Here is a 10,247-nt window from a genome sequence, read left to right as displayed (position 1 = left end):
TAATACATATATATGTATTTTTACCAGAGCTTATTAATACATATGTATTAATAAGCTCTGGTAAAAAACAGAATAGATACGATGCTTTCATAGAGAAATGGCCTTCAGCACAATCATTCCATCACACTCCATTCCACACCATTTGCTCCAGACAGATCTTTTCCAAAGCCTTGTTGCCCTAAACATTCATTCTGCTGCTGCAGTTCAAGTTGCATTGACTTCTTAAGCATTATCAAATGTGCAGTTTTAACTCAAGGAAAATGGTATTGAGAGTAATGAGAATGACTGGACAGCAGGTTTACCTTTCTGGCCTCCATTAAAAAAATACTCTATAAATAAATTGAACTGCTTTATGGGCGTTACATGACATTCATTAAGTTAAGAAATATTATCTAATTAGCAAATTTAATGCCTAAATAAGGTATAAATCAGAAAATAAATTGATGAAAATGGTTGCTCATGAATGAGTCGGTAGCTGTTTGATTTACAAAGTTTAGTTCATGCTTAACTAATGCTCTGATTTCTGAATGTAATCTGCACTTCATTCAATTCTAAAATAAAATAGATTAATATACAAACAATAGGGTGGTTTCCTTTTATTTTTTTATTGCCAAATCGAAAGATTATTACTCCTGGAGTACGTATTTCACGCTTTTAGATTTTTAAATGACGATTTCTATTTTTCGCGACTAAATGAAAAGTGAAAAATTTCAAGCACGAGAAAACGCGACGGGTAAGTATGAATGCCGGGAAATCTCTGTATGACATCGTTCTGGTTCCCGCTGCCACAAGTGAGGTGACCTTGGGGCGAGGCTCTGAGCGCTGATACGAAGCAGGATGCTAGCAGGTAGCTGAGTACCATACTAGCTGGTAGTGCTTGGCTTAAATAAGGATTATTAATACCTTTTCAAACGAAGAAAACTTTCCGACCTTGGCCAGTTTTAATAAGTGATTATTAAGACATGTTTCCCTGAGCTCTGTGCCTCATTCATGCATTGGTAACCTCAGACAATGTAAAACTCCTATCTACTCGTATAGAAACTAGGTCCCTGTGACGTCACGTGGAGTGGCATCTCATGGGTGCCAATCTGGCCTTTTTCAAATGAGGATAAAATTGACCCTTGCCATTCGTCTAAACCGGTATTTCTAAAACCAAATGATTTGTATATTATGAATACACTAATGGTGGGTAACGAATCGCAATCAATGCCTTTCGTTTTCCTTGATGAAGGAAACTACCCTATTTGGCACATTCACCTACGGATACAAATGAAATAATTTAATTTTATGGAATTTATAGCAATATTTTACCCTAGTAAGATGCCTCTATTAAATACAGTAGTACCTTCTCCTTACATATACCCTTAAGCTTCATCAACCAATAATATTCTTTTTCCCGCCCTATTTAAATAATTCACAGGTGAACAATAAATGAAATACATGGGAAATCAAAATTGAATAGGCAGCTACACTCCAAGCCTCCAGTATGTTCCTACATTCATGAAAATTAGAGCACTAGGTATGACCTCCAATAAAAATTACTTTTAAGTTCGATGAGGTCAGAGAATCTTCAATCAACAAATATTGGAATGGAATAAAAATTTTCAATGATGGCATCATTATGCAGCTTTACTCAAATTTCTGGAATTTCATCGAGACTTAAATCATGAATTAAGACAACATGTTCAAGAAAATTGCAAATTCTCTAGGAAACCCATCAAAATTTTACTACTAGAAATTTTTTCTGGAGTGCTATCAATAATATTAATCTCATTTCTGCACCTGGTATAACTAAGGTTTTTTTCTTGTTATTCATTTTAAATAAGGATTAATTGAGGTCTGGTTCTCTTCAATCACCGTGCGACCATTTTTTTCTGTATTGTGTGTAATGTGGAATGGTTTATGTTACATCGAAGTGATATTTCTCTTGCATTGACAATATTGTTATACTGAATTGCTTCCATAATACTGGCAGACTGCACAGTGTGCATTTATTTGAATTTGTATTCTTTTATATAACGATTCATTTCAGGGGCGGATCCAGGATTTCTTTCTGGGGGGGGCACAAGCAAGGCCGTATCCAGGATTTTGTTCTGGGGGGGCACAAGGATACCTCGTCATACAAAACAAATGCAATGATAATGGGACCGTATTAAAAATCTAGCATATTTTTACGGGTGTGGGGGGGGGGCACGTGCCCCCATGCCCCCCCTGGATCCGCCAATGATTCATTTATTTATATTAATTCTGAAAATGTTAAACATGATGTGGTTATTTTCTCATGTGCCTGGCGCTAACGAAAATAAATGAAATTATTATCGTTATAAAGTTTCTGTCAAGGTTGTACGGTGACTAATAGACCGCATGAAAATAATGAAGGAGACAGAAATTTTTGGAAACGCGCAGTTTACTCTAGAGAGCATGGCAGGGGCTAAGATTCCCCTTGCGTGTATGTAACCGGCCAGGCCCCGCTGTGTGTCTAGTTTGCCTATCGGTCGCGGCGCCAATCACAGGCACGGACGTCACCCTGTAGTCATAGCAACGCGCTACTTACGCAATGCCTGACCTGTCGATTTTGCGGAGGCACTTCGAAGGTCAGTACGATGTGATAGGTGGTAAATAGAGTAAAAATTGTTAAAATACTAGTATTTGTTAACCTCGGATTTATATTATCAATATTACATAACGCGGGGGAAAAAAGTCACCTGAAAACGCAAAAAAAAGTTAATTTTTGCATACCCTCAGGACTTGAGGTGCCCGATCGAACAATGAAAGACACTTCTACTCTGCTACTCCACCAGGAAAACAGAACGACTAAAAGTTGAAATTTTCAGAGATACAGAAAACAAAGTTTTAGATGTTCATATTATTAGTTTTTATAGAAAATCAAATTATCAACCAAAAGATGCCTACACAGAGCTAACCGCTGAGTAATTTAAAAATCCTAACTTTTAAGGATCCTTCAACGATCACTAAGCAATTTCACGATCGTCGACATAAATTCCTTTACTCGAACATGAAGGCCTGTTTACATGGTAAATTGACTCGTACGAGTTAATGTCTTAATGTATTAAGACGTCAATGAACACGAAAACGTACCCTGTCACCACCCAACTCGCGTGAATACATGGATAGAAAATGGAACCTGTTCTAGCTGGGTTCATTAATTAAAAAAATGTTTCGTTCCGGTCCACAAAAATCATTTATGCAAACAGACGAAGACAGTAACTCATACATGTTAGCAGGCCTCGAGAAGCTCTTCCCTTTAGCGACGATATCAGATAAGGAAATTTTTGACGAAGTGAGGCATTGCGATGACTGAGGTAGAGAAGGGTGTGTTTAAACGGGATCTATTCTTCGCATACAACACTGAATTCGGGTTAGTTGAACTACGGGAACTGGATTTTGCATGCGCGTTCAATTTGACTTCAGCGCGTGAGTTCCCGGGCGTTGAAGTTCCCGTCTTGAGCAGTTCTGAAAATGGGGTCTGAAGCTTAAAAATAGTATCCAATAACGTCTCCCACTCTGAAGGATATTCGTTCTGAGATTAAGATACAGCTGGCGATGCTTCAGCTTCGCATGGAATTAAGCTCCACTTCTCATACGACCTTGTAAATCGATGTTGCAATTAATACACCATTGAGTCCTCGTTATTTTCGCCTAGTAACATTCATTCTAAACTTGGGGAGGCGAATGAATTAAATGTATTTAGGCGTAACTTGATGGAACTACATTCCTAGGAAGAATCACCAATATTCTACACAGTGCATTGGAATGAATATGCAAAGTTTTTTCGTAAAATTTTTCTGCAGGCGAGATTTAATTAGACCTCTCTAGGTACGGCTACGACAATAAAATAAAAGATATTTTGCCGGACGGTTAAGTATCAGAATTCGTTTCTCCAGAAATAAAACTGGAATTAAATAAATGGTGGTCGGTCAAACCTCTTACAATGCGCAACAATTTTTTTTTCGTATTCTCGAACAGAACGGCCGGTGTTCTATCACCTTCCACGACACGCCTATGAAGGCGGTTTGCGGGGTAGCACGTAGATGACATGGGTTGTTTCGGATTTCATTGACAGAAACACCGACCAAAATTAAAATTATTAGACTCACCAGTCGCGATGAACAGCAAAATCGTATTGTGAGTATCTGGTGCCAAGTCCAGGCGCTGCACGGTTAGATGACGCTCGTAGGGCAAAACTGCTTCTGCTGTCGGAATCCAGCCGAGGCCGTCTCCCCTGCTAACGCGACGATTCATCTCAGAGAAGGAATTCAAGTAAATCACCTTTGACTCCTCGACTACATGTCAAAAATCACGTTGATCGGAATTGACCTTAGGGTCAGTAGGGTGTATCTTTCAAAGAAAACATAATACTAAAATAATGACCCACATACTACAACATTGCGACTCCGATTGACCATTTACAACGAAGATTAATACGAAGTGACTCGTTCAAACGTAATTCGTCTCCCTCATGAAATCCCACAACCATCACACGCAGCAGCACAATTTGTGGAGACTGCATTCACTGGTCTGGTTGTTTCCGCGGCATAAGGCGACCTATGCTGAATGTACAGTCGGATTCAAAAGTATTGCAACAAATGGAGCGGCGCCACTTTCGCCCCAGTTTTGAAATCGAGTTTCGGTATTTTCTATTGCACCAGTGGGAGGGAAATTTGAACCATACGTGGCTCCGTAGCCGAGTGGGTCTATACTGTGCGCTGTAACTTCATGAAAATCTTTCGAGGGATCAAGTCCGAAGTAATCAATTTTTTCTCTATCTCTCTCTCATATCTCTCTCAATTTGTCGTTTCTGTCGGACCCGGAAATGTAGTGGCATTCTAATATCATGTTCTTCATCCAACATCTATTGAGTGTAAGGTAAGGGTATACCCTTCCTTGGAACTCCTTCCCCTGCCATCTGACTGCCCTTCCTCTACACTCAATCAACGGTAAGGCAAGTTTAGGACTATCCTTCGTCCATCCTTCCTTGAAACCTCTTCTCTGTAAAAGAACATTTAGTAAAAGTAAAAGCAGCCTTTGATAGTAAAGCTAGACGGGATGCCCAACAAATATTTAAAATTCTTCTAAGGAAAAGTAGTTGCTGTAATTGTGTGCAAAGGACGTAATGTTTCAATGTGGCTGTCAAGGAGACATGGCGAGAGTGATGTTCGGGATTTGAATGCCAATGTTATTCTCTGAAACAAATAAATAAATATATAATAGGCAAGGTTACCTTGGTAGCCGTGGGTCTCACGGTGTGTGGGTCCCGGATTCAAGTCCACATGAAGGGTAATTTTTTTCTGTCTTCTAATTTTAGAAATCACTGTTACAACTCATCCCCATTCATTTAATTTAGTTGCGATAATTATGTTGCGATAATTATGTTGCGATTTTTTTATTTTCATATTATTTTATGGATTTTTTGTTTTCATATTAGTCCTACCCTTCCTTTACCCTTCATTAAGAATGGCCCAACCCTTCATCTGCCTTTACCCTACACTCCAGGAAGGATAGGGCCTACCCGCCAATGCTCTAAAAATACGCTCCGTCTATCCTTGCTTAAGGGTATAGGAAGGGTAGTTTTAAGAATCAGAAATAAAAAGATAATTTAGAGAGATTTATATGTAGTGAGCCAGATATAATTGCAACGATAAAAAGCAATTTTTTAAAGATGGATATCATCATCTGGAGTTTTGCCTGTTGGTATGTCCCTTGCGCCAACGCTGTCTCCATTATTTCCTGTTTCTGGCCATTTCTTTTTAGTCGCTATATTTTCCCATCTTTAAATTGTCAACTAACAGCCGGTATGATAAAACAGCATGTTAACTGTAGACCAATTGATAAGACAAGTGATTGACCAAGACTGCGTTTGAGAGACAAAGTGCCAAAGGATGTAAAGAGATGTGGACTGGAAATAGAAATGACAGAAGAGTGAATGCGGTTCGTTTGCGAGGCCAAAAACCATCATGGGTTCACATGGTCACAAGAGTGAGTAAGTTAGGTGGGAATCCATAGGCTCCTCAGGCCAGCATGGGAGGGAGAGATGGAACAAGAAAGAAAAATAACAATTACATAAATACTTGTCAAAAGTAAGAAAAGCTTACTTTTTTGTTTTGTCTATTTACAGCATCTTACACTCCCAACAGGTATGAGGCTAGAAATTTTCTCCTGGGGAGCTTAGCAATTCCTACACTAGAAAATCGTACACATCATCAAACCAGCTACACATATTTTTCATTGGAATCTTGCTGAAAGTTAAATTCGAAGTTTTTTTTGCAGACATTAGATATGGAATATAACTAATGAGGCGATGGAAAAACTACACATAGGCCTAAAGTCTACCGATTGTGACAAACGGCAATGACTGAGTTTACGCCTAATAGCAAGTAGGCCAAAGTATAAGAATTCTATATAGAGTTTAATTTTACTCATTTAATTTTCTTTATTTCGCTTGTTCTAAACTAATGACTTTCAATACTGTACAGTTATTGACTTTAAATAAAATATTGAATATTGTATGGATTTTATTGTTTTATTGTGTACTATACTTTAAAATGTGCAGATGAAAGAATTATTATACTGTGCTTAGCACCTAAATATTAAAGAAAATAACTATACTGTAAATAAAAAAGTCAATTTCTTCGAAAACATTTTGTCTTAGAGCTGTTTGCATTAAGCAGATGTTTGGGTTGCATGTGTCTGTATTAGCTGGACTCCAATGTATTTGGAAAAATGGAGTATTTGAGGATGGATTGCCCTGGGCTAGTAGTCTCCTCAACAGATGTATCAACGGCAGTTGCCGTAAAGGAAAAAATTTTGGTGGAGAGTGAAACCTCCAATGCTCTTCCCTCGCCTGACATTCAGTTGCAAGAGTTAAGGCTACTCCATCTTCATCACAAACTTCTCCAAAAAAATCACCTCATATTCATTTCCTATGGGGTCTTTCAGTCAGACCCAATATTACAATTCTACCAGGCAATTCTGTAAGTGGATGGAAAAGATAAGTTATGACAAAAAAGGTATTTCTCATTCAGTCATTTTCTCATATCTTCTAAGTGAAAAAATGTAAAATTTACCACCTATTTTTCATGAGTTAGTGATGTTGTTAAGTTCTGGTTCATTAATTCATTTAGATAAAGAGGTAGATTTCACTGTTCATTTTCATCTTTTTTAGTAAAAAGAGCAATTCTTGATGAACCTTCCCAGCATATTACAGTTGAGGACCTCAAATCCGGAATCCAGAAATCCAGAACATTTGAAAATTCCTCTGCGTAGTGTTTTGACTTGCCACTCCAAGTGGCTTCACTTTATGACCATCAAATGATTCTAATATTAATGACGTGGGTTTCAATTCCACCTTCATCAAATTATCACTTTTACAATGTGTCAGTATTCTGTATTCTGTAAGGCAGAACATCCAATTGAGCTCGGGTATCAAGTTTAAATTTGACGTTTACACCATTAACATTAATAATCTCAGACCAGACGTTCGAATCATCTGTATACTCAAACTGCTCACAACACTTTCAATTACAAAATCATTAAGATCGTGTTCAACACTTACGTCTTGGGCAGATAAGTCAACTGATTTTACTTTAGTATTATTATACAATTTTCTAACTTTAAATGCTTTTGCAAAATGATTTTGCTTTCCACAATTACAGTAAATTCCGGTTATTACGCGCCTCACCATGTCCCCCGAAATGATTACATTGACCTTTTTTTTTGAGGTAGGTAACTTTGTGTCTACCGACGCGTCGCCTCGGCGCTACTTCAAGCGACTGTATTAACGCGGTTGGCGACGTATTCCATACATTCTTTCGTAGCCATAAAAAAAACTCGGTAATTCCTGATCGGTCATTGTGTCTTGTGAACTCGAGCTGAAAAGTGTGTTGCACGGCTATAATAATTTTCGAGATTCAGGGAGATTGAGATAATTCTCTTTCGTACGTTCGCACCGCGGCGCTCAAACCAAGGTAGGTACTCAATGCCCACAGGCTTCGAGCATTTAATGATGAATGAGCTGTTTTACCTTTGTCTTAGGCTTAATATTAATATGAAAATTACTTTTTACGAAAATTTTCATTGATTTTAGGGTAAAAACGATGTCTGCCAAAGGGAAAACTTACGCAATTAAAGAAAAGTTAGGCATAATCGACAGGGTGAAACGCGGTGATTCAAAATCAAGTTTATTCAGGGAGTTTGGTGTTCCTGAAGGAACTATTCGTGGTTGGATGAAAGAAGAAGAGAAATTACGATCATTTGATGATAAAGTGGATGACGAAATAGGACTTGATAGAAAAAAGGCCAGATTGAGTGCTGCTGGTGATGTGGATGAATGTTTGTTTACGTGGTTTGTTCAGAAGCGCAGTGAAGGTGTTCCATTATCCGGTCCACTTTTACAAGAACAGGCAATTCAATTAAATAAACAAATAGGTGGTGCTCATGATTTTGTATGCTTCTGCTGGCTGGCTATCGAGGTGGAAAATTCACCACGGGGTAGCGCAAGTTAACATGCAAGGAGAATCTCGTTCCAGTGACAGTGAAGCAGCTAGAGAATTCTGTGGGACTTTACGCAAGATGATTGATGAACGTGAGTACACTGAAGAGCAATTGTATAACTGCGATGAAACCGCTCTCTACTACAGATTGCTTCCAACAAAATCACTTGATATTAAGAAGTCAGCAAATAAATCCGGAATAAAAATGAGCAAAGAAAGAGTGACTTTATTACTGTGCGCTAACAAATCAGGAAGTCACAAGTTAAAACCTCTGTGTATTGGTAAAAATCGAAGTCTTCGGTGTTTCAAGCACGTTAATATGACAGCACTACCCATAAATTACAAAAACAGTCAGAATGCCTGGATGACTCGAGACATTTTTTTATCTTGGTTCAATGAAGATTTTGTTCCTTCGGTTAATAGCCACTTAAGATCAAAAAAGTTAGAAGAGAAGGCACTACTCCTGTTAGATAACTGTTCGGCCCATCCGTCTTCTGAGCTCTTGATATCGAGGGATGGCAAAATAGTGGCTTTGTTTTTACCAAAAAATACGACAGCTCTTATTCAGCCCATGGACCAAGGGATAATCAGAGCATTTAAAGCCCACTATCGGCGGGAATTGCTCACTAGTGTCATAAATTCAGAACAGCAGGTTCAAGAATATCTGAAAACAGTCACCCTGAAGAACATGGCTTATAATATTGGTTTGGCATGGAAGAAAATAACTTCAGCTACAATCCTAAATTGCTGGTCAAAGTGCGAGTATACAGCGGGCGATAGCATGGAAGACGAAAGATGGAAGATGGTTTTTGGGTTTCACGGAAGAGGACGCACGTGAAGCTTCAGATGTTCTTTGTAATAAACTATTTGTGAGTGATCTCGAGGCCTGGGTTCGCGAAGACGAGGAAACTCCTGTATCTGCTTATAAGAGTGACGAAGAAATTGTGGCTGCAGTCCTGAGCCGCGCAAAAACAGCTGCATCATCGGAAGATGAGAGCGAGAATGAAGAAGACGAAAGTGAGGTCAAGATGCCAAAAATTGGCCATTTATTACATAATATAAGTGAATTGATGAATTGGTTGGAGGGACAAAGTGATTGCGATAGTATTCATCTGTTGCACTTGCAAAGCATAAAAAATTACATGACAAAGAAACGCCATCAACTATCACGGCAAAAGAAAATATCCGAGTACTTTAGTAACTCCCGTTAAAGTAGAGCGTCTAAATCAGAAATTAAATATTTTAATAATGTGTTACGCAAATAAATTGGCTATAAAAATTACCTTTGAGGGTTTTTTTATTGCTTCCCACGCAGTTTCCCGTAATAATGCGGTTGTCCGATAACGCGGGTGTAAACTACGTCCCTCTAGACCCGCGTTATAACCGAATTTTACAGTATTGAAAATTTTACCAAATGCTAGACATTCTCCTTTTTTGTGCTTATAATTGCACGTTTTACACAAATTCACAACTGCCTTAGGTAGGTACTTATCAGTATGCCTCACTGAATCCTTCAATGCTTTAGCTCTCCTTCTTTTCCTGCTGACTGCATCCACGGGTTTGGTTCCTTGCAGGGTCTCAGCCTGATGTTTCCCCATCTCAGCTGCCTTGCAGATCTCTTTTATGCACCCTGAAAATTCGAGGTTGGTACATGAGTTTTAAGCTAGTAATCCGTCACAAAAAAGACCGATTGAGCTCGAGGTATGCGTCCTCTTAAAAACAAACACTAAATATCAG

Source organism: Ischnura elegans, chromosome 7, assembly GCF_921293095.1.
Source record: "Ischnura elegans chromosome 7, ioIscEleg1.1, whole genome shotgun sequence".
Taxonomy (NCBI): domain Eukaryota; kingdom Metazoa; phylum Arthropoda; class Insecta; order Odonata; family Coenagrionidae; genus Ischnura; species Ischnura elegans.
The sequence above is the reverse complement of the archived record's forward strand: the minus strand, read 5'-3'. Positions refer to the sequence as shown.